The sequence below is a fragment of the Delphinapterus leucas genome, chromosome 6 (assembly GCF_059928025.1).
Source record: "Delphinapterus leucas isolate spDelLeu-1000000601 "Yukka" chromosome 6, BTC_Dleu_Yukka2, whole genome shotgun sequence".
NCBI classification, from domain to species: Eukaryota; Metazoa; Chordata; class Mammalia; order Artiodactyla; family Monodontidae; genus Delphinapterus; species Delphinapterus leucas.
The window spans coordinates 8,299,793-8,325,417 of record NC_143134.1 but is presented as its reverse complement, the minus strand read 5'-3'; the positions used below and the strand labels follow the sequence as shown (position 1 = coordinate 8,325,417).

Genomic DNA, 25,625 nt, shown 5'->3' with positions numbered 1-25,625 from the left:
ATAGATGAAGTTTTATAAAATTGTATAATTTCAGTTTTTGATCAACCTACGTACACACTTTCAGTGTATAACTAGGCATTTAGAAGAAGCAGAATAAAGCATTTGTCAAACAAATGAGCTCTCCCTTCCCAAGGCCTCTATTTAATAAGTCAGATTTTCATTCATAGTGAGAGTATTTTAAATGATAAACTTGGGGAATCTGGTGACTTGGTCAGTCAGCATCTCTCAATATGGTTAAAAAATACTTGAAAGCTTCTCTGTAGTTGATCATTTCCGCTTCTTTCTCCCTCTTTGCTTGCAAGTTTCTCTTTCTTGTCCTTTTCCTGGCACCCCACTTGCCTTTCCTTTTGAACCCTTTGAGCTGACTTAATTTTTTTCACCTTGAGTCAGGCCCCTATTACTGTCTTTTGATTTTCTAAACCAGTAAATAGAATCATCTTTAAGTTTGAAAGGTTGAAATTTGACTTCACCACCTTGGGGCTCTCATCACCTCCGCATTCTGAAACATGACGTGCTTTCTGAGGTATTTTCAGGTTTCAGGTGATTGATTATTTTCTTTATCAAGTTTTCCTATAAGAAGATGAACTGACAGAATCGATAGAGACCAGTGGTTTAAATGTAGGCTCAAAGCTAAATTGCCAGGCTTCAAAGAGAACCCTGACCACTTTCTAGGTGTGGCTTTCGCAAGAGGTTGTGAGCTGCCTGTGCCTCGGTTATCACATCAGTAAAACCGGCATAATTAGAAAGTCATATGAGGATATAATGAGTGAATAGAAGTAAAGTGCTTAGATCAGCGTCTTTCCATTGAAATGGCTCAGTAAATGTTGGCTCTCATGATTATTTCAACTGGGGAAGTATGTATGTGTCAGAGGCATATGGTTAATATTTGTTGAACGAATGAATGAATGATGTATCAACTCTATATTCTCATAAACACCTGGTGCATTTTTAGAGCTTTCTCTTTGAGTTATTTAAAGGTACCAGACATTCAAAAATTGTCTGAGAGCTTGTAAAATTCAGGTTGATTTATTCTGGCGTTTTTTGTAGGACAAATCAGTTAGGCAATATCCCTTATTTATATTTACAATAGTAAAAGAGAAGCTTTCAAAAATGGTGACCCTGGATATAAACATGAGAAATGACTTGTCTTTTGAGGTGAATTTCAGCAATTATAATACTATTTTACCACTATTATGTATATCACTACTATTTAACACTATTTATATATGTGTTAAGTTAAGTTCCCCTGCACTTCCAATACTTGCAATATTAGATTTAGGATATCTACACGAAACTGAAACTATTTATTGACAAATTAAATCCATTTTTCTCAAGCTCTTGATATTGGAATAAATGTTCTGTGTCTACACTTGTTCTCTCCACTGATTGTTCAAATCAAATCAAATGAGTTTATGGTTTTTTTTTTTTTGCGGTACGCGGGCCTCTCACTGCTGTGGCCTCTCCCGTTGCAGAGCACAGGCTCCGGATGCGCAGGCTCAACGGCCATGGCCCACGGGCCCAACCGCTCCGCGGCATGCGGGATCCTCCCGGACCGGGGCACGAACCCGGGTCCCCTGCATCGGCAGGCGGACTCTCAACCACTGCGCCACCAGGGAAGCCCGAGTTTATGGTTTTTAATTGGACTCAATTTAATTCTTTTGTGCCTTCTCGCTATACAGATCCTCTGTCGGGGCAAATGGGGTTTCATATTTCTTAGCCTGAATTCTTGCACAGAAGGATACTAATTATTTTGATTTCATACTCTCAAATCTGTGGGAAACACTATCCCTCTAAGCTGATGATTTATTACCATTTTCCAAAACAATTTTAACAGGCAGATGAAATTTGAGTCAAGATAATTATATTGAATTTGCAAGGCACTTGCAAGACTAAGTCCCTGCTTTTGAATGGTATCTAATAATTAGGAATTGCCCATGGCAGCAGGCGAAAGAGGAATATTTCCAAAAATCACCCCTAGTGTCACTACAAAACAAAATCAGCTCTCACAGTGGAAAAGGGATTACACCCCTGGTTCCCCCACTCAATTCAAAATCACTTATAAAAGAAGTCAAGTCTCGACACTGTGAATGTTATTTTTTGTATGTCTATCTCTGGAATTATTGATGACCCATTATGTTTCTTTGTAATTTAACTGTACCATTCTTAATCAAGAAAAATACAGAGAAGTACTAAATATCAAGATGGAATTTGCAATGGGGGGACAGAGGAATGTTACTGAAGGAGTTTAGGAGGGCCCATCAAGAATTAAAAATAAAATAAAATAAGGTGTCATATGAGGACACTGGCCTTCGCAGTGTCCCATAAACTCCTGGGAATATACTGGAATTTAATTTTTCCTGGTTCTTCAAAGATTTAAGACATGGAACTCCATTATGAGTGTAATGCATTTTGAAAAGACTCAGTCTGTTTCTCATGATTAAAATCATTGAGAAATACTCAGAATGGGTTGCTTTATACTTTATTCCACCATGGAACTGTGGTACAGAAAGACTTGAGAGTATTTTAAAACCATTGCCATTTCAAAATCCCATACATACATTTTTAACAGTTTTCAAATGATACATGTAAACTGCTCTTGTCCTGCTGAGGAGTGAAATTAGTGCGTGGTGGGCTACCTCATTTCAACAGACTGGTTACCTTTCACTCTTATAAAACCATTGTTATAAAAATTAGCTGTGTGACAGGAAACTCTTAACTAGTCCCCAGGAAACTAATTGATGGAAAGGCTTATAGGTGCTTTTGCACTGGAGTTATAAAAACGGAGAAAACTCTGACAGTAAGAGCACAAGAACTCCTGACGACCTAGTAAGAAATTCAACATTCTCCTGCTCTTGAGAGATGGTTTGTAGTCCCCGTGTTGCTGTCAGATCAGTTTACCTCTTAGAGCAGAACAAAGAGAGGGCAAAGTCCTGGGCTGTCAGACACCAGAAAGTAAGAAAAACAGGATGGCCTTGTGTGCCGCCTCTTGGATGCTGTGGGGCCCGCAGTTGTGTTTTAATTCCTTAGAATTTAGTAGGCATTGACTTCTTACTTTAAAATAGACCTTTATCTGCAGTGTTCTGGTTTTGTCCAGGGAATATTAAAATGGTGCAAACATTTTTCAGTTATCTACAGTATCAAAGAAAATAGCCATTTTGGACTTAGTAAAGTATGATGTTTAAACAGTAACTCTTCTTTCCCCATATTTTCTTTCTCTGTGGAATTCCCATTGAATGTGGGTTATGAGTGACTTCTCTGTGGTTGTCTGTTGAATAGTATTGTAATTTGCCTTCATTTAAAACATACACATTTTCATAAACCTATTTCATAAAACTATTTATTGACAAATTAAATCCATTTTTCTCAAGCTCTTGATATTGGAATAAATGTTCTCTGTCTACATTTGTTGACAATTTAAAACATAAGGCATTTTCATAAACCAATCGTTGGTTTTGCTAATGATGACATTTATATATCGGATGAAGATTCTGCCCCTGTGATGCGGGTCCCCGGCCCGTCCCCAGTAGATCTTACGCCTTAGCCCTGAGCTGTCCTCCAGTGTCATGTCATCTGTATCCACGGACGTTTGTTGGGTGTTTCCTGAATCTCTGCAAACTCCCACTGTGTGCAGTGCAGTGTTGTTGATCTGAAGTGTTTTGCTGCCTCAGCATACCTCTCCCACGCCACACACTCCACTAGAAAGTCTTCTCTTATTGGTATTTACATGTAGCCTTAAAGTAAACACTCGGTTGCTTATTTATTGATTTTATACTTTCAATTTATGTATCTCATTTCCAGGAACTTAATTAAATTTAACATAGGAAGAATATTAACCTCTACCTTGTTTGGTACTCATGTTCCTGATAGGTTTATTTGACCTCATTAATTTTTTAAAAAATTTAATTATTTATTTTTTGGTTGAAGTAGAGTTGATTTCTCATTAATTTCTTAAATTCACATCGTTTTACATATTTTTTTCAAATCCATATATACAGACTTAGGATAAATAAATACTTTGAAGATTTAGAGTAATATAATTGTATTACTTATAAAACCCACATGAGTTTTGTATATATGTGCATGTGGTGAAATATTCTCTTGGTTAGAATTGTTCTTCATGATGCAAAATTGAATTGTTGGTTGAGGATGGAACAACTCCTTGGTTCTGATACAGGATGTTACTGTTTCTCTTCCTGATGGAGCTTGGAGCCAGTCTTGTTCGGACAGGACTGAATAGTCTTGTTATTTCTGGGGTTGATACTCTGGAGAAAAGGAGGTTTAGAGATAACCTCAAATCCTGTGATCTTATCTTTTATTCTAAGGCCTCAACTAAAACTTTGATGATTGCTTCCCATGTCTAGTTTTTCACAGAACAAGTGAGGACTTCTTTGCTTGAAGACTCTAGTAGCTAAGCGATGAGGTCAGGTACGTCAGGTACAAACATCATTAACTCTTGTCAGAGATCCCGTTTACCTTCAGAGTCAAGGTTTGTGTTTTCTCTGAGTTACACTGACTTGAAACTTATACATTGTCCACTTGAGTGATCATCAGCTAATTTTCTGGTCAAGATAAATCTGATATGAGGGATGAGGGTTTAAGGAAAACATTTTCTCACGTTTATTGTAGTAAGGATTTCCTAAACTTTGTCGAAAAAAGAAAAAATCTACCTGTTAATTTTATTTAATAATCACAAATCAGACACCGTGCAACAGCAAAGAGGATAAATGTAGATTATTACTGAGACTGCAGAGGCCACCTGTAGGTCCTTCCCCAGAGTTTAATTTCTCTGTTACAATTTTGCATACTATTCTCTTGAGAACTTAATGTAGCATGATTACTGTATGAACATTGTGCATATTCATATTTGATTTTTAAAATGACCCTTACATTTATAGCCTCATAAAAATTGAGTGTGAATGCAGTTGGCGTGCGTTGAACATTTGCCGTAAGGAATGGTATCAGGATGCCATGCTTCATCCCGGAGACGTGTGACAATATATAAATATACACCTTGGGGCCGTGCTGGCCAATAGACTTTCTGTGTGGATGGAGATGTTTTCTACCCTCTGCTGTGTAACGTGTACTCCTTCGAGGCACATGGCTCTAGAGCACTTGAAATATGACCAGTGTGACTGAGAAACCAACTTTTAATTTTAATAATTTAAATTTAAATAGCCACATGGGCTAGTGACTGCTGTATTGGAAAGCCCAGACTTGGGGGTTTATAGGTCAGTTGTTAAAATGAGATAATACATGGGCAGTGCTTAAATAAAATTCAGTGTATTTTACTATAACACTTATTCTCCTGGTACACACAGGGTTAAACCTGTGTTTCACAGAACTTATCTTTTAATACAGCAATCATGTGAGATAGCCATTACTCTTCAGATGAAAAAGCCAAAGTTTCACTGGGTTAAGTGACTTAGCTCAGGTTCTAAAGGATCTTGGGTTCAAACAAGGATTTATGGCTGAACTGACCTCCACTTGTGTAGGCGTTCATGTTTTTGCTAGCAAATATCAACCTCGTGTGTGTTTAATATTCCAGCTCAACCACCATATTTACTTTTTAGACATTTTTCCTCTAGCCATATATACAATAATGTTTTTCTTTTTGACTAGTTCTTCTAACATTCATGAGGGGATATTTTATCCTTACTGAACTCCTCCCAGGGGAGAAAACAGACAAAGAACAAAAATATTTTGATGACCTTTTACCTCAATTACATTTTTTAAAACATCCAAGGTGATATCTACTGTTGTTAAAGATATGGAAAATAAATTCAGGTCGAAAGACTTGATAATACGTGTAGATATAATTTTACTATCCATTTTGTTTCTCCTACACTTTTCCAAGGAAATGGAGTTTATTTCCGTGGAACTCTGAGAAGTGGGCTGTTCTTGGGCTTTTGTGAAGAGCGGTTACATATCACATTCTGAAAGATCCCTTGAGAGGTGGCTCCTCTCTTAGAAGCTCTGAAAGGTTATTTGCTCGGTTCAAGACGGAAGAGTAGCTGTTAAGGAGAGTGGTCCCCTGTGTATGGTGATAACAGCCTCCAAACCCCGCTGTACGTGTGCTGGGCTGTGGCCGCGAGGGTTGATCGGGACGCCCACCACACTTCTTATAGAGCTGCGTATGTACATTAACATCTTTCGGTGCTTGGTATTTTGTTTTAACGTCTTCTACAGTTGTTGGAAAGTATTTTTAAATAATTGTGTTTAAAAACAGAGCAGAAACCACTTTGGGAGGTATTGACATGATGCCAAAGACTATATAGTATGTTCTCTGTTTCTGTGTTTATAAAAGCAAAAAAAAAAAAATACTGATTTCATTGTAGTGGAGTTTAAAAAATGTGATGAGGCCTTCCCTAGTGGCGCAGTGGTTAAGAATCTGCTGCCAGTGCAGGGGACACGGGTTCGAGCCCTGGTTCGGGAAGATCCCACATGCCGCGGAGCAACTAAGCCCGTGCACCACAACTACTGAGCCTGCGTGCTAGAGCCCGTGAGCCACAACTACTGACCCCACGTGCCACAGCTACTGAGCGTACATGCCACAACTACTGAAGCCCTCGTGCCACAACTACTGAAGCCTGTGCACCTAGAGCCCGTGCTCCTAAACAAGAGAAGCCACCGCAATTAGAAGCCCATGCACCGCAACGAAGAGCAGTCCCCGCTCGCCACAACTAGAGAAAGTCTGCGTGCAGCAGCAAAGACCCAACACAGCCAAAAAAAATAAATAAATTTATTAAAAAAAAATTAGTGCACAGTATATCAATTCTTACATCAACTAGGTAGCACAATGTTTCATATATATTGGATTAAGAAAAATATGCGATGAACATTCATTTCTCCTGTTTTACTTTGTATCCGTGGCTACTAGAAATTTAAAATTGCATGTGTGAAACGAAATTGAGTTATTTGTAGTTAGGTGGATGGACCTAGAGTCTGTCATACAGAGTGAAGTAAGTCAGAGAAAAACAAATACCGTATGCTAACACATATATATGGAATCTAAAAAGAAAAAAAGGCTCTGAAGAGCCTAGGGGCAGGACAGGAATAAAGACACAGAGGTAGAGAATGGACTTGAGGACACGGGGAGGAGGAAGGGTAAGCTGGGACGAAGTGAGAGAGTGGCATGGACATATACACACTACCAAATGTAAAATAGATAGCTAGTGGGAAACAGCCGCATAGCACAGGGAGATCAGCTTGGGGCTTTGTGACCAGCTAGAGGGGTGGGATAGGGAGGGTGGGAGGGAGATGTAAGAAGGAGGAGATATGGGGATATATGTATATGTATAGCTGATTCACTTTGTTATAAAGCAGAAACTGACACACCATTGTAAAGTAATTATACTCCAATAAAGATGTGTTAAAAAACATTGCATGTGTGGCTCACATATGATTTCTGTTAGACAGAAATTTGTTAGACAGTATTTGCTCTGTGTCTTCCAAATACTGCAGCTAGTAGTCTTACTTTTGGCATTTTAGTTTAATGTTTTGATCTTCTTAAGCCTCATATATTTGGTTAACAAAGTCCTCATTTAATACCCAGCGATTTAAAATTTATTCTGTGAAAGCAGTAAAACTCAAGTCAATTAAAAGTGTATTCTGGGGCTTCCCTGGTGGCGCAGTGGTTGAGAGTCTGCCTGCCGATGCAGGGGACACGGGTTTGTGCCCCGGTCCGGGAAGATCCCACATGCCGCGGAGCAGCTGGGCCCGTGAGCCATGGCCGCTGAGCCTGCGCATCCGGAGCCTGTGCTCCACAACGGTAGAGGCCACAACAGTGAGAGCCCCGCGTACCGCAAAAAAAGTATATTGTAAGGAGTTTCGGACTTTTGTGAGTAGAAAAGTGATCAATTTTGAATTGCTTTACACACCAATTGTGATTGTGTCTTATGGGTTATGTATTCTATCAAGCTTTTGTTATTGTGACTTCAGTTAAGACATTTGGGAATATTGCTTTGTTTCATATTCTGCATTTTAAAGGACTAGCTGTATGATGAGGTCTTGGAATAAATTACATAATATTACCAGACATGCCATATATAATCTCCTGTTAGGAGGGCAATAGACACTTCCTGGGATGGACGATTTAACACAGGCACTAGATTAAAATAATTTCCAGGCAAAGCGTTAGGATAATTGAAGATGTTTTTCCTTACATCATCAGAACTACTGAGCAAAAGAAAGCAGGAGGGATTGGAGAGCCCATTGCGGTCCCTGCTTTGCTGGATGCTGGTAATTTCAGGTCCGGATCGTGTGATCGGACTCTGGAGCTGCTCTCTGCAGGCGTCTGTGTCTCAGTCGTTGACTCCAGTACAAAAGGCGTTCACAGTGATGTCCTCAGCATCTGTAGCAGTTCTGGAAAGTGAAGACCCGTTTATTGAGAAGACACTGAAATGACAGAAATTTTCCATTTTTGTTGAATCGCAGAATAATCAGAGGCAGGGGGGATTTTTGAAGAGGTCAGGACAGGATTGTACTAAAAATGAATGTTGAACGAACTTCTGATTCCCCGCTTCTGTTGAGGTAATTTGTTTCTTTTGCTCAGTTGTTTAAATATATGATTTCTGCATAGAAACTGAGAACTCAGAATCTTTTAGCGTGGCTGAGAGGTGTAATTTTTTCATTCCCCTAACTCTCTCACATTGAAACGGTAACCCAACGTTTCGTGTTGGTACCCCATACTCATTCCCCATATACGACCTCTGCCGGGGCCTCGGGGTGTTCTGGGACCTGATCCCAGGATACACACCTGACCCATCTGGGTCCTGACACCGTGTCCTCGAAATCATGGAGCTGAAGCCAGAGAGGATGTAACCTGCAGCTCTCACCAGATGCAGTTGTTCAGAAACATCTCTCTGTCACAGGGAATCACTTTGGTGAAGTCTGTGGACGTCTTCTCGGAGTAATGTTTTCAAATGTATATCATAAAATATGTAGGATTATAAAGAAAATAGATTATATGGAAGTAACAGTTGTCACACTATAAAAGAAAACCCAAGATTCGATAGCCTAGTATATGTGATTCTTAGAGACTATGACCGCCGTTGGGGAATTGGGGCAGAAAATGGGAAGGGAACAGGCGTGGAGAGAAACCGGAGACAGTTGTGAAGGGGATTCTAGTTTCCCCTGAAAACCAGTGGAATGGCTCTCATCTTTCCTCCCCACCACCACTCCAACATGTAAACTGTATTTATAAGTTGATGAGTTAGAAACAAAGTTCCTCTTTGTGCTTTGATACTAAGAATCATTAGAATGCTAATGTGGTACTACCTGTGTTATAGACACTTTAGGGAAAATATTGCTAAAATTTAGATCATGCTCTACCTCCTGACTCTAAGATTTTTAAGGTAATAGTCAACAGTGGCGTCCAGCGGAACTTTCTGAGATGATGAAAATATTTCACATCTGCACCGTCCAGTACGGTAGCCACCAGCTACCGTGCGTGGTTATTGAGCCGTGGAAAAGTGGCCAGTATGGCTGACGTTAATATTTTGTTTTACTGTAATTAATTTGAGCCTGGTTTCCAGTAGTTACGTAGGGACAGCAGAGGCTGTATGGCTGTCCCCTTGGATTTACATGGTCTAACAGCTTCCGAAGCAGCAGTGTCTCAGACTGGTGTCCACGGATGCTCTGGTTCCCATCACGTGGACACCCCACGGATCCTGTGTTCTTGGGGTGCTGCCAGGTATGCAGTGGTGGGTGGGCAGAGCCCGGACGTAGAGGTCCGGCAGCCTGAGCCTGGCTGCGTGCCGACGGCATGTGAGTCGCTGCCTCGGGGAAGTCACCCAGCCTACCCTCTGTAGAACCGGGAGCAATGATATCCCTCTCACGGTGAGAGCGAAATGAAACAGATGTAAGCAGCTCGGAATAGTGCCTGACATGCTGTTAGTCGGTACGTGGGTGACATTACTGGATTTCTTTTGCTTTGGATAATTGTCAAGATATCCAGGTAGATGAGCTCACTTCAGTTTATGCCAGGGAAATGATAAAGAAGAAACCTTCCAGAAGATTCCATGTCTGTCTCGATGTACTTGGAAAGCATTTTTGAAAACCATACCCTGGTCAATGTATCCATAGTAAAATAAAAGATACCCTCATATCCTGGTCAATATACTAAGGTAGATATTCGGATAGATTGCTGTGCTATTTTGCAAGTGTGTGATGCTTTATTTAATCGTTAGGTGGAAACTTCCCTACATTTTAAAAAGAGGGTTAATTCTCTCAAATAAGAAAATGCTGCTCTCAGCTATCAACAGCTGCTCATACTTCCATTCTCTGTGGATTTAAGTGTACAGTGATTATTAAAGGAGTTAGCATTTCAGTTTATTCCAAGTTCTGATGATTTTAAAGTGCCAAGTGATGCTTTTATCACAGATGTGTGAGATGTCTGTTATGGAACTGTCAGGGAAATGAGCCTTAACCGTTCTATTCAACAGCCTTGATCAGTTCTATTCTCCGTACCCAGTACCTTGAGAAGCTACGCCATGGGTGTTATAAATGTCGATTATCGCGTGGGCCACAATCTCCTCTAATGTTACTATCCTTTATCATCTGGTACTCTCTGTTTATGGGTAACCTGACCTAGATGCGCGGAAATTTATATTTATCTAGCAATTGTCCCAAAACAGTTTTCTGGAACATTTCTGTTAACAGCCTACTTAAGGTCCGTCTCTTAAGCTGTGGAATTATTTTTGGATGCCCCATAGCTAATGGCTGCTCTAGGGTACACTGTGCTGTGTTTACAATGATTCAGGATATTTATGTCTTATCTCCAAAAATACCTGATCTCACTTTCTTTCTTTTCTTTTTTTTTTTTTTTTTTTTTTTTTTTTTTTTTTGGCGGTACGTGGGCCTCTCACCGTTGTGGCCTCTCCCGCTGTGGAGCAATGGCTCTGGAGGCGCAGGCTCAGCGGCCATGGCTCACGGGCCCAGCCTCTCCGCGGCATGTGGGATCTTCCCGGACCGGGGCACGAACCCGTGTCCCCTGCGTCGGCAGGCGGACTCTCAACCACTGCGCCACCAGGGAAGCCCGCTCACTTTCTTTTAATTGTACTGCTCTCTTTACTATACTTGGAGCTCCATTATGTGTTACCTTTTAAATTCTCAGTGAGGGTTTCAGAAACCAGTTACGGTGTTTTCTCTGAAAAGAGAGTTGTTAATAGGACTCCTCTCCATTTCTGCTCTGCAAGCCATTCTGCTAGCAATTTTAATTGAGGTCATTAGCTGTGGAAGGTCCTGGAATGAGTCTGCGGCTGGATGTGACCGTATCTTCACAGTCAGAGGAGACCATCTTGAGAAGAGTTCACTCTGTAGTTTCCTCCCTTATTTTCCTCTTTTTCCCTCTATGACATCAAGACTGAGATTGTGAAGATGGGAAAGCTCTGTGAGCAAAAGTCTAGGCACCCTTAGTCTGTGGACTTCACTCTATTGCTTTGAGCCCCGTTACCTTTTTTTAAGCTTCATTTTCTTTCTTTTTTTAAAGTTGAAGTGTAGTTGATGTACAATATTATATAAGTTTCAGGTGTATAGCATCGTGATTCACAATTTTTAAAGGTTATGCTCCATTTAACGTTACTATGAAGTATTTGCTCTATTCTCTGTGTTGTACAAGATATTCTTGTAGCTTATTTATTTTATACGTAGTATCAGTAGTTTGTACCTTAGTCCCCTCCCCCTCTATCGTCCATGCCCCCTTCCCTCTCCCCACTGGTAACCACTAATTCTCTATCTATGATTCTTTTTCTTTTTTGTTATATTCACTAGTTTGTTTTATTTTTTAGACTCCACTTATAAGTGATATCGTGCAGTATTTGTCTTTCTCTGTCAGACTTATTTCACTGAGCGTAAGACTCTCCAGGTCCATCCATGTTGCTGCAAATGGCGTTATTTCATCCTTTTTATGGCTGAGTAATATTCCATTGTACGTATGTGCCACATCTTCTTTACCCATTCCTCCGTCGATGGGCACTTAGGTGGCTTCCATCTCTTGGCTGTTGTGAATAGAGCTGCAGTGAACAGTGGGGTGCGTGTGTCTCTTTGAATTAGACTTTTGCCCAGATATGTGCCGAGGAGCGGAAATGCTGAATTCTGTGGCAACTCTGTTTTTTTCTTTCTTTCTTTTTTTTGGTTTTTATGGCCACGCTGCGCTGCCTGTGGGAGCTTAGTTCCCGACCAGGGATTGCACCCAGGCCCGTGGCAGTGAAAGCGCCAAGTCCTAGCCACTGGACCTCCAAGGAATTCTCAATTTTTTTTTTTTTTTTTTTTTGAGGAACCTCCATACATAGTGGCTGCACCAATTTACATTCCCACCAACAGTGTAGGAAGGTTCTCTTTTCTCCACACACTCTTCAGCATTTGTCATTTGTAGACGTTTTGGTGGTGGCCATTCTGACTGGTGTGAAGGCGGTAGGTGCTTTTAAAACTTTTTTTTTTTTTTTAAGATTTTTTTGGATGTGGACCAGTTTTTAAAGTCTTATTGAATTTGTTACAGTATTGCTTCTGTTTTATGTGTTGGTTTTTTTTGCCACGAGGCATGTGGGATCTTAGCTCCCCGGCCACGGATAGAACCCGCACCCCCTGCATTGGAAGTCTTAACCACTGGACCGCCAGGGAAGTCCCTGAAACTTTCTTTCACCAGCACAGTTTCTGTGTCCTGAAGTCCCCACCTCCATCCCACGGAGGAATAAAAACTGAAAAAGCAAAGGGGGATCTCAGGCCCCTTGCTTAAGTGACACAATCTTGGCTTGTTTCCTTGGAGTGTTTCTGCGGCTTGAGTGGATGAGGTAGTGGGGATGCAGAGGTCACTCAGTGCCTGCATCTGTAGGTCTTCCTTCCTGGTGTGATGGCAGTGCCCAGAGTCCTTCCTGGAGGGTGAGGGTCTTGTTGCTGGAGGTTCGGGGCCCTCACCGGCAGAGAGGACCGGGGGCCTCCCGCTTCAGGGCTGAGTCCTTGCTGCTGGTTTTGTTAGGGCACCAGCTCTCCCCTGGAACCCACATCTGTCACTCCTCAGGCAGACCTTCTGGGTGGTCCTCTCTGCCAACCTGGTCGTGCTCTAGAGGTCTGTTCTCAAACAGATTTAACTCAGTCCTCTGAATTTTCACAACCCTCTTTATACTGAGCTGCAGGAGGATTCAGGCTCAGTCGGTCTGGCCCTTAGTTTTCCTACCAGCGACTTCAGAGAAGCCACCCACCTTTCTGCTTCCCAGCTCCCACGATCTGGTCACCAGGTTTCCTCTGCTAGTTCTCCCAGCGTTGGGACTTGAAAACGATCTATTTTCTGTAGTGTCTGTGGGGTTTGGGGAGCAAAAATTTACACATATACGTTGATACGTGTATCTGTATCTTAACACAGAGCTTAAAATAATTTTCAAACTTAAAAAAAAACTCCTTAGGATCCTAAGATGTTGAGTCATAAGGTTTAAAAAGATAAAAAGGAATCAGCTATGCCACAATATAAAATAAAAATTAAATTGAAAAAAAAAGAAAAACATAAACATGAAAGGTATGGATTGACTTAGGTAATAATAATAATAATGAAAACAAAAGCACCTCTTGCTCCTGGGTCCGTGCTATGGATCCAGTGCCCTTCACCTCAGAACACCTATTAGAGAGAAATGCGGTTAGTAGCCCGTTTTGCAAAGAGAAAGCTGAAACACAGAGTTCAGCTGACTTGCCTACTTCCCAAAGCCGGTCTGTGTTGCAGCTCGGACTCAGACCCAAACGTCTGGATTCTGACCCTCTGCTCTTCACCTCCACGTCGTCCAACTGGAAGGAGACAGTTGGATCAGCTCTTGGGATGTAATGAGCCCTAAACATTTGGATTCTGTAGTTGCTGTGGTAGAAGAAAGCAAAGTGATTTCCATTCGGACTAAAAATGGAGACAAATATAATTTTTTACTTACTGATGTAAAGTAGGGGAGGTGAGTACAAATAAGTAAAACCAACCTACATAGTGAATGTGGTTACTTAATATTTCTCAATTTTATATCATTGTTTAGTGTAGAAAATTGCAGCAGTGTATTACCAGTATATTGAGGTGTTACCCAGTTCTTTGTCGGTTACCCATCATCACTGTATATGATTGGGTCAAAAGGACCTATTTGAAGAGTAATAAACAATAAGTTCTTTGCTACCAGCTGTTTTCAGTGCAGCCAGGCTATGAGCATCATAAGACTGATTAACTCTAATAAACTCTAATTATTAAGATAAATGTGTATAACATTTTCTAGTAAAGTTAATCTTCCGAAATATTTACACCCGTCACCAACAGTATGTTTCAGAAAATTTACTGTCTTAAGTGGATTTGTTGGAGCATATACACCTATGCAGTATTACAGGGTGCTTTGTGCCTCAAGCAACTGAAAACCAAGTTCAGATTCAAAAGTAAAGTGGTTCATCATCTCACATGAAGAAATCAAAGGTACGAGATGGCTTCGTTGGGCTAACTGAGCTGTTCATGCTGTGACTGGGGGTGCCCACACCCTTCCTGCCCCTGTCTCCGCTGTTCTCCGGCTCTGAGCACAGGCTGTAGGCAGCATGATCGCACGCAGGTCCAGGTACCCCGTGACAACGCCCAGTGGAGCAGGGCTGGGGATGCCTGCTCTGTCTGTCTCGGTGAGAAGAAGAAAACTGTCCCAGGAAACGCTCACCCAGAACGGGCCACCTCGCCACAGCTGGGTCAGATGGTCTTTCCTAAAATAAAAATTGGCTAGGGCAATGTAATTATCATGACTGACTTAGAATAATTATCTGAAATATGAAGATGAAAGCAATAATAGAGATACTCTTTGAATTGTGTTTTTAACGCTGAATTGAAATGATTTTGTACAATGAAATTTTATGGAATTACTTAAAGTTCCACAAATAATATGCTTGTGAAAATATGAGTCATTGCTGATGGTGTTAAGAAAACCTTTAATGTGGTCATTTAATTTTGAAAATCCTTATGACCATATTGTCCAATTTCTCATACAAAGAGAAATAAAAGCAATTGTATACATTAGAAATATATCAAGGGGACTTCCCTGGCGGTCCAGTGGTAAAGAATCCGCCTTCCAGTGCAGGGGAAGCGGGTTCGATCCCTGGTCGGGGAGCTAAGATCGCATGTGGCGCAGGACAACTAAGCCCATGCGCCACAGCTACTGAGCTCTCTCGCCTCAACCAGAGAGCCTGCGTGCCGCAAACTACAGAGCCCATGCGCCCTGGAGCCTGCGCACCACAACTAGAGAAGAGAAAACCCTCACGCCACAGCTAGAGAGAAGCCCACACGCCGCAACGAAAGATCCTCATGCCTCAACAAAGATCCCGCGTGCTGCAATGAAAGATCCTCATGCCTCAGCAAAGATCCTGCATGCCGCAACGAAAGATCCTCATGCCTCAAGAAAGATCCCGCGTGCTGCAACTAAGACCCGACACAGCCAAAAAGAAATTTAAATAAATAAATAATAAATCTTAAAAAGAAAGAAATATATCAAGAAATGGATGATTACCTGTTTCTCTATCTACTTTGCTGGCTCAGAGGTCTCTATTTCATAGTGAATGTAACCTGCAGCGTGGCAGTAATTTCAAATCCATAGTTTTTCTGGAATTACTTTCTGTGCTTTCCACCAGAATTATTCAGGTTCTCACAGAAATTCAAGCCATATTTAGAAACACGTTATTAAATGTATCTCTGTTTTAAATAAAAGCTTCATCATTTTATTTTATTTTAGTGTTTTGGCCATGCCACATGGCGTGTGGGATCTTAGTTCCCCAACCAGGGATCGAACAGTGCCCCGTGCATTGGAAGCATGGAGTCTTAACCACTGGACCACCAGCAAGTGGTGTATCATTACATCACTTAAATGCATCATTTTCATTTCTTTCTTCTTCCAGTGTAGTTCACTTACACGTACGTATCAGTTGAGTGAATGACGTTCACTGACGGACAAATAAACTACTTTGTATCTTCAGAAAAAACTGCTTAATGCAGTATCTTTAGATATATACACTCAGTTCTTTATCTCCTTTAACATATGGTTCAGAACGGATCATTGGATCAGTGGAACTACGATGTGAGCTCACAAAGGAAGCACGGATTGATGTAGACCTTAAGGACTTCTGCTAGAACCCCTTCGAAATACAGAAAAGTAACTTAGTAGTAAGGTCTTTTAAAAACTGATCCTATCAAGTGAAATGTCACACCACCCCTTTTTTCCTACTGCAGTGTCTAACATTTTTGTTGTTGTTAAAAATTTAATGAAATAATTCAATTGTCATATTAATTAGAGATCATAGACCTGCATTAATTTTCTTCAGTCCTGTGATTTTTTTGTTTCTCTTCGAATGACTGACCCCTGGAAGTGTCTGGAAGAGAAAGTATCTGGCTAAAAAGCTCCTCCTAGTATGTTTCCTCTTCTCCATTTTTGCGTTTGTTGGTTTCTTTTTTGGAAAAGTAATAACATTTCCAGGAATGTGTTCCCGGTGCAAAGGTAGCTCTTTGTTACTGGTGGGGATGCAGCAAGAAGCATCCTTCTGTCTCCCGTCTTGTGCTTTCATGATAGGATCCTGTTTGTATTTTTATTGACCGGGTACGAACACTGTACTTGCGTACTGGACTCCTGCAGTAGGTGGGAAAGAGAACAGTAATCCGAGGTTATGGTAACGTGAGCGGTCCTTCCTTCCGCCGCAGTAACGCTGTAAAGCACGGAGACTGGAGTGAAGATCTGACTCCAACTGCTGCTTTTCTGTGTCCTCCCAAAGTCTCTGCGTGCATCTCTCTGAAAGACAAATCTTCAGTGAAATTTTACTCTAGGGGTAAACAGTTACTGAAGTCATAAGAATGTTAAAGAATCTTGTTCAGTCATAGAAATTGAGTAATTAGGGGTCAACATTAAAATTTCTGGAAATGTAGAAGTGGTCTCGGTTAATGCTTGCCTGCTTCCAAGGTAGCCTTACTACCACTTTGTCCGCTCCTTCCCTCTGTGTCCTGTCTCATCCCCAAGGACTGCACACACACCCAGTGGGGGTAAAACGGGTGGCCTGCAGGGAGCTTGCACTCTCCTTATCTACAGGTCACCTGAGGAAGTGACTTCTCTGTGAAACAGTGCTGGGGAACTTGGTTACTTATTGAATATAAACTTAGAATACTTTTAGTACCAAAACTAATATTAAAATAGATTTCAGATTATTTAAAAACTTAAATATTAAAGTGTGATATCGTAAATATCTTAGTAGAAAAAAATGTGTATTTTATTTTTGGATCTCTTAATAGAGAATTATCACCTTAGCTTAAAACCAATAGAAGAGTCCCATTAGAACAGATGGATACACAAATAAGTATTAAAACTGTTTTTGTATCAAAATTCATGCATATTTTATGTACGCTAGTATGAAAGACTGAACATACTTAAAATATTTTAGTAGATATTTTTGTGTTTTAAGTATTTTAAAATTTTGATCCCCCATCTGTTTCTGTATTTTGTCTGTTACAAGGGCCATAGCTTAGCCATTCTGATTAGCCGTGTAATCAAAAAACAAATAAGCAAAAAAATTGGAGCCCTTTATGAAAGAGTTAATGATCTATGAATGACGTCAGTCTGTGGTGTTGATTATAATGTTGATAACTAAGATAGCCAAATTAAAATCCCATTTCAGAGTTTAAATAGCATATGCACAAAAGTCACATAACATCTAAAAACTGAATCAGTAAAAGTAATAAGAAATTTTCAATATTTCAGTGAACATAATCGTTTAAAAATGTATTTTATCCTCCATTTTAAAGTTTTAAAAAGATGCAAAGCTAAGATTAACATAATCAAATCTATTTTGTATCCTATTTCGTTAATTCAGGTCCTTTTCTTCACTTGAGGCTGGGGATGAGAAACGCTCGGATAGAAATGAGCATAGTATCCATGATTTCTGGGTTGTTGTTTAACATCTTTATTGGAGTATAATTGCTTTACAATGGTGTGTTAGTTTCTGCTGTATATCAAAGTGAATCAGCTATACGTATACATATATCCCCATATCTCCTCCTTCTTACATCTCCCTCCCCCCCACCCTCCCTATCCCACCCCTCTAGGTGGTCACAAAGCACGGAGCTGATCTCCCTGTGCTATGTGGCTGCTTCCCACTAGCTATCTATTTTACATTTGGTAGTATATATATGTCCATGCCACTCTCTCACTTCGTCCCAGCTTACCCTTCCCCCTCCCCGTGTCCTCAAGTCCATTCTCCACGTCTGTGTCTTTATTCCTGTCCTGCCCCTAGGTTCTTCAGAACCATTTTTTTTTTTTAGATTCCATATATATGTGTTAGCATACGGTATTTGTTTTTCTCTTTCTGACTTACTTCACTCCGTAAGACAGACTCTAGGTCCATCCACCTCACTACAAATAACTCAGTTTTTTTTAATGGCTCAGTAATATTCCATTGTATATATGTGTCACATCTCCTTTACATGATTTGTGTTTTCACTGAGCATATTTATTTACTTATTTCCCTCCAGACGTTTTAGAGGAGATGCAGGTTTCCTCTGGCCCATCTAGGTCAGCCTCCGAGAAGCCCCCTACCCAGCAGGGAAAAGGAAGTGAGGGGCTGGTTCCTGGACAGTTCAGTACTAACCCGAACAAATACCGATCCAGTCTGCCTGGGATTTCGGGATCGTGATGCTGGGTTGGGCCAGAATCGCAGGTGTTGATTTATGGGTGAGAGGGTTAAGATGCCAGGCAACAGAGGACTTTCAGGGTCATTTGTTCAAGGTCAGACGGTTCAGAGCACGTCCCCTGCGCACCCCTTCTCAGCCTCAGAAACCTTGAAACCTGCCTGAATGTAACGTGGGCTCTTCTGCTCTCGGGGAACCCACATTCCTGTGGGAGGGACCCAGTTTTCCTAAACGCTGTTCCAGAACACCTGCCTCTCCACAGCACTTGGAAATTTTATCAAGATGAGTAAGCTCTCATGTTTGGAATTTTTAAGAAATCATAAATGAACAATTTCTCAGCTTTTTGGCTGTTCACATTGCCTCTAGTAATTCTGCATATGCCAGAAGCACAGAGATTCAGCAAAAATAACTCTACGGTACGAAGTGTAGAAATTTTCTGAAGATGTGTTCACTGATAGATATGTTACTGCAAATAACCCGTATTGGTGATTAAACTAATGTTAGGAAACATGATTGAAATATACTTTCTCTGTTGACCGCCTTACTTGAGTGCTTTTGTTGGCACATTTATTTTATGTCTTTGTAGAAATATGTATGATTATAGTACAAGGTTCACAGAAAAGTCTTTAAGAAAAACTTGAAAAGCTTTCATAATCTTACAGCGAGGAGAGCGCTAGAGTCATAGTTAACTTTGTGTCGTGTCTCATTTTTCCAGGGTCTGTTCATGATCTATAGATTATGTCCTTGGCATATTGAGTAGTTTTAGATGATAGTGCAACGTTTAATACAACCAGCATATTGTAAGCATTTACATATAATGTTTGTTTTATCTTTAAAATATTACTAATATTAACATAGACTGGATAATTGAATATAGCCCGATGTGTGCACAATTTTTTTTAAATCCTGAAGCTATCACTATAAAATTTATATAGAGAATTAGAAAATTTATAATAGAAAGTTATACAGTTCAAACTTTGTAAGTTCAATGTGTTAAAATTTCCATTTATTAATATTGCTGTGTAGCTAAGTTTCTGATGAGCAAGTATCACACAACAGCAGAGTTTAATCCATATCAACTTCATGTGTAGCTTTTACCAGTATTTGGGCAAATATATCATTGGATAAAGTCAGGAAAGTAGTAAAGTTTTATGAATTTCGCCTCAAAAATTAGAAAAAGAGTCAAAAAATTTTGTGGAAAGGAGTGGAATATTCTCATCACTTAAGAGGTACTCACATGGAAATGGGACTGTAGAATATGTATTTATATGTCTCCGTAAGAGAATCAAGTGTGTGTACAGCGGCATAAATGCAGCAGTGAAAATCCGCAGAATAAGGAGGAAATATGAAAAATCAGCTGCCCCTGAATTATTCGAGGATGGAAGGAGTTGGTACCTCTCACTGCATCCGTACAAATGTCCCCAAATACAGGCTCCTCGGGAAGAGGTTTGCAGCTGGGATACAGGACCATGGGACCTTTCTCACTCTTGAGAAGTAGACCTACTGCGAGATGCGAAAACACACAAATATGCTTTATACTCTGCTGACAGTGGGCTCCTGTGAGAAATGCTGAGCCGCGTGCCGAGGTGGAGGTGACCGATGCCCGTGCCCTCCCAGGCCACTTGCCAGCCCAGTCGTGCCCACTGTGGAGACGGTTCAGCCCAGTACTCATTGCCTCCCTTGACTTGGTATTTTTATATCCTCACATTTCCGGAAGTATTTCCATTATTAGAAGGGAGTTTGGAAACCATGTAGCAAATGAGTATGTACTTTCTGAGTGCTGGCGACAGTACGGGTCTGTGTGTGAGAACACACACACCACACACACATCACACCCCTCTGTTCACACATGGTCACGGAACAATCGTTCTGGAACTTTCCTAACGTGAGAACCCCATGGGGCTTTGGTAACTCCTGGGCCCTACAGGGGGGTTCTCAGCCTCCAGGTTGATGGTGGAGCTAAAGGTGTGTTTTCTGACAATATCCCGGGTGATGGCCCGTGGTCCTGACGTCTACACTTGAGAACCACCGCTGTAGAGGGAAAATACTGGCCCTATACGCAGGTTCAGCCACTGGTTAATGGTCCTTTCCTTGCTCTCCTCTGCTTTGCCGCTTCGGAAGGATTTTTTTAAGTTTACATTTTCAAAAGTTGTTCATTCCTAATAGGACATCAAAAGAATACAGTCGCTCTTTCTGGCTTACTGATTGATCAAGTCAGAGGTAGGAGGAAGGGGGAGTGGCATTGTGCAGATGGATTTGCTGTACGCACTCATTCCCTTGACAGGTATTCATTTAACAGTAAATCTTTAAAAATTGTTGTAGTCTCAGGTGGACTAAAACGGCCTAACTCAATTTTGTACACACACACACACATTTTATGTAGGATAATAAATACATCAATGTGTCTATATTGAAAAAAAATTGTGGAATATTGCCTATGCACCCAGCCTTGAATTGCTGTGAATTTCCAGGACGTTCTCAACGATATGACTCACGCAGTACTTGGTAGAATGTTCCTAAGTGGCGAAGACATGTGACCCCTCTCCAGTGGGGCTGCAGAAGGATGAGGGAGATTGAAACTACTCATTTTTGAAGCTGATTGAATATTATCTTCCACTGAGGAAAATCTGAAGCTATTCTTTCTGATGTGTGCTCTTTCTAGGGAAAAAGATGGTAAGAACAGAAATTATTTTTTTCCTTCAGTGTGCATCACATTTTGAAATTGAACATTTCACATTTTGAAAAATTTACAGATATCTACTCTATTTTGAATGCTGGTGGAAATGAAGGCTTAAAACAAGACATTGGCTGTGTATGCATTTTTAACCTTCATGGATAAACTTATAGAATGAATGAATGGTCTTTTCACTTTTCATCTAGACTTTGATAGTATGTTGAGGAAAATTCAAATCAGTCGCCAAGAATTAAATACTGTATATGTATATTTGAGGCAACAAAGCCCTCTGAAAACCCTTCCCTTATGTTCTGCTCACAAGTAGAAAGTCAAGATCTGGGCTGGGATGCCAAAGGAAGGGCTGGAACGGCGGTCGGACAGGCATTCGCCCCTACAAATGTGACGTCTGCCTCAAAGCCTTCACCAACGCTGCTCCTCGGGGTCCCACCTGGAGAAGATGCCCGGGGCGCGGTGGCAGAATGCCTACACGCAGCGCCGGCACAGGCTGCACGTCTGGGAGGACTGCGGAGACACGGGCCCCTGCCAGGAGGACCTGTACGTGCACGTGACGGCGCCCCCACCCGGGCGGCGCGTTCCTCCAAAAGACATCCAAGAACCTGGCAGCCCTCTTGCAAAACACGCTGACGTCCACGCTCCAGGGCAGCGCCAACCTGAACAAGGAGGAGGAGAGGCAGGAGAGGGCATGGATGCCAACACTGCCACGTGTCCACAGATTCCCGGTCTTGAGGGCCCCCCGTGCCCCACAGGCTCTTTCTAAGTCCAAGTGTTCCGTCCATCTCTCTGTCCTCTGGGGTCCCCAATGGGGGGCTCCGTTCCAGGGCTGTCAGTGATGGTAACAGTGGCTTCAGGCCCCCTGTAACCTGTGTCCTCAGGAACACTGTCACATGAATGAAAGCTTGTGGATGGCTATAATCACCGTCTGGAGTTTTGGGGTTTTTTTTTTAGGATTTTCACACATGCAGGCAGGGGTGTCCTTAGAGAGACACTTCTTGGAGAGATTGATATGGTGCCTTGAAATAAAAGTACTTCCACTTGAAATGCTACGCCAGCAGGGAAAATGAATTCTGTTATTCTGAAAGAGTTAGCAGGAATTATTTTAATAACGGAAACGTCCTTGTGAGAGTGAAAAAAAAACCAAAAAGATCAGGGCTGGGATCAATCTTTCTCAATTTATGGGTCTGTAAACTCTAAATAGAATGAGAGGTAAAGTATTAAATAATGCTGAGCAAAGGACTAGGGGAAAGTTGGTAAAACGAAATGGAGAAATAATCTCAGTTACGAAGATAAGCTTGCCTCATACTTAAATCATTTTGTTTTAAGGAAATCTCATATAAAGGAGGCAAGTGGACAATATGACAACTGAGAGGACAGAACAAAACACAGAATGTTCTAACTAATGGTAAATGTGAATTTTAAGTACCTTTGGATACTTCTGATAAACGTTGAGACAGATTTTTTTTTTAAATTTTTTAAAATTTATTATTTTTTTTGCGGTACGCGGGCCTCTCACCGCTGCGGCGTCTCCCGTCGCGGAGCACAGGCTCCGGACGCGCAGGCTCAGCGGCCATGGCTCACGGGCCCAGCCGTTCCGCGGCACGCGGGATCCTCCCAGACCGGGGCACGAACCCGCGTTCCCTGCATTAGCAGGCGGACTCTCAACCACTGCGCCACCAGGGAAGCCCCAGATTTTTTTTTTAACTTTAAAAATGAAATTTTGTGATGCATAAATACAATCAGAACATTTTAATGTGACAGTCATATTTATAAAAGCTATGCAATGGATACCTACCCAGACTTAATTTTCATGCCGTTAAAATAACATAGGAATAAAAAAATACTAGCAAACAAAATTAAATTGAGAAACCGGGACATTAATATCAGTACCCCTACACCTCTCCTCCCCGCAAATTTCTTAGTTTCTTTCTTCAGGAAAATGTCAGTACAAGGTACACAGTCATCAGAGTTACCAGGCAAAGCATAAGAGTAGCACTTGTTAGCATCTTGATTTTTTTGTGTTCATTGACAGCTCTTATTTTGAAGTAGAACAATAGATCATTTTTGAAATCTGTTAGCTTTCTAATACTTTTCAGATGATTTCTGAGTACATATACTTATTCATCTCTTGGTTTTAAACAGAGGTAGAGATTGTGGTCACTGCCTTACGGAGAGGAAAGCCCTGTAAGATGCTCTGTCCATCCCTACGTACCCCTCTTGCAGCATCACCACAGGTGATACTTAGAAGCCCAGGGAAAACAAAACCAAACATTATTCAAGTTCTTGATTATGTTAACATTGAACCCAAATCAAGTAAAATAATTCCTGTGATTAAAGATAGAATAGAATTTGCTTCACTTTTCTCAAATCAGGCAGGAATTAGATAAAATCTGACAGTGTTAAAGGTTTGCTGTAGTTCTGTTGTTGATGGATTAAGCAAAGTAAACTTATACATCCCTTGCATTCATATTGCTTGAATAAAATAGTTTGTAGGAACAATAAATGGTGGAGAGGGTGTGGAGAAAAGGGAACCCTCTTGCACTGTTGGTGGGAATGTAAACTGGTACAGCCACTGTGGAGAACAGTATGGAGGTTCCTAAAAAAACTAAAAATAGAACTACCATATGACCCAGCAATCCCACTACTGGGCATATACCCTGAGAAAACCATAATTCAAAAAGAGTCATGCACCACACTGTTCATTGTAGCTCTATTTACAGTAGCCAGGACATGGAAGCAACCCAAGTGTCCATCGACAGATGAATGGATAAAGAAGATGTGGCACATATATACAATGGAATATTACTCGGCCATAAAAGGAAACGAAATTGAGTTATTTGTAGTGAGGTGGATGGACCTAGAGTCTGTCCTACAGAGTGAAGTAAGTCAGAAAGAGAAAAACAAATACTGTATGCTAACACATATGGAATCTAAAAAAAAAAAGGTTCTGAAGAGCGTAGGGGCAGGACAGGAATAAACATACAGGCGTAGAGAATGGACTTGAGGACAAGGGGAGGGGGAAGGGTAAGCTGGGACGAAGTGAGAGAGTGGCATGGACAGATACACACTACCAAATGTAAAATAGATAGCTAGTGGGAAGCAGTCGCATAGCACAGGGAGATCAGCTCGGTGTTTTGTGACCAGCTAGAGGGGTGGGACAGGGAGGGTGGGAGGGAGACGCAAGAGGGAGGAGATATAGGGATATGTGTATACGTATAGCTAATTCACTTCGTTGTACAGCAGAAACTAACACACCACAGTAAAGCAATTATACTCCAATAAAGATGTTAAAAAAATAAAATAGTTTGTAGAAAAAGGAATAGGTCTGGTATGACATTGTTATCCTGGATACCAAATATAAAACTTTTAAAGAAATTCACAATATGATGAGTCTTTAAAAGGATGTTTGATAGAGGGCATGAGTTCACTATTGGTGTCATTATTTATGTTCCTCTTTTTTTACACGTATTCTTGGAGAAATGCTAGGTGGGAAAGTAAAATTTAATGTTAAGACCTGGGTTTCATTAAATTTTCAAGGAGACAAGCATACACGTACAGATGTCCTAAATATATTAGGAATACAAATATGCAGGAGAGTTTTCTTACGTTTGAGATGAATAGTACATCGCGGTTTTTTTGTTGTTTTTTGTTTTTTGTTTTTGCGGTACGCGGGCCTCTCCCGTTGCGGAGCACAGGCTCCGGACGCGCAGGCTCAGCGGCCATGGCTCACGGGCCCAGCCGCTCCTCAGCATGTGGGATCCTCCCGGAGCGGGGCACGAACCCGTGTCCCCTGCATTGGCAGGCGGACTCCCAACCACTGCGCCACCAGGGAAGCCCTGTGGTCTCTTTATGTTTCTTCTCATTTGTTTTGACTGTATCTTTTATTTTTGACCCAGGCTTGAATGCTGTCTAAATTGCTTTCCACTGAGGGCCGTCACGTGGTGTGTTTAGGGCAGGACGGGCCTCCGTGGCCAGTCAGGGAGGAGGGGGCCCTGGAGCAGCCATCTTGAAAGGCTCTTGGTTTTCATGCCACAGTTGAACACATGTTTTTGTCTTTGGCTTGGTTTATTTATTTTTTTAATTTAATTTTTATTGTATATTGGAGTATAGTTGATTTATCCTGTGTTAGCTTCAGGTGTACAGCAGGTTGAATCAGTTATGCATATACAGGTATCTGTTCTTTTTCAGATTCTTTTCCCATGTAGGTTATTACAGAATACAGAGTAGAGTTCCCTGTGCTCTACAGTAGGTCCTTGTTGATTGTTTATTCTCTATATAGTAGTGTGT

At 41.2% G+C, this 25,625-nt stretch overlaps 1 protein-coding gene across 5 annotated transcripts in view; it reads left to right on the top strand.

The window, feature by feature from the left end:
• The window catches only part of SPOCK3 (SPARC (osteonectin), cwcv and kazal like domains proteoglycan 3), a 424,772-nt gene that overhangs the window by 57,284 nt on the left and 341,863 nt on the right, over window positions 1-25,625 (top strand). The window lies entirely within an intron of this gene.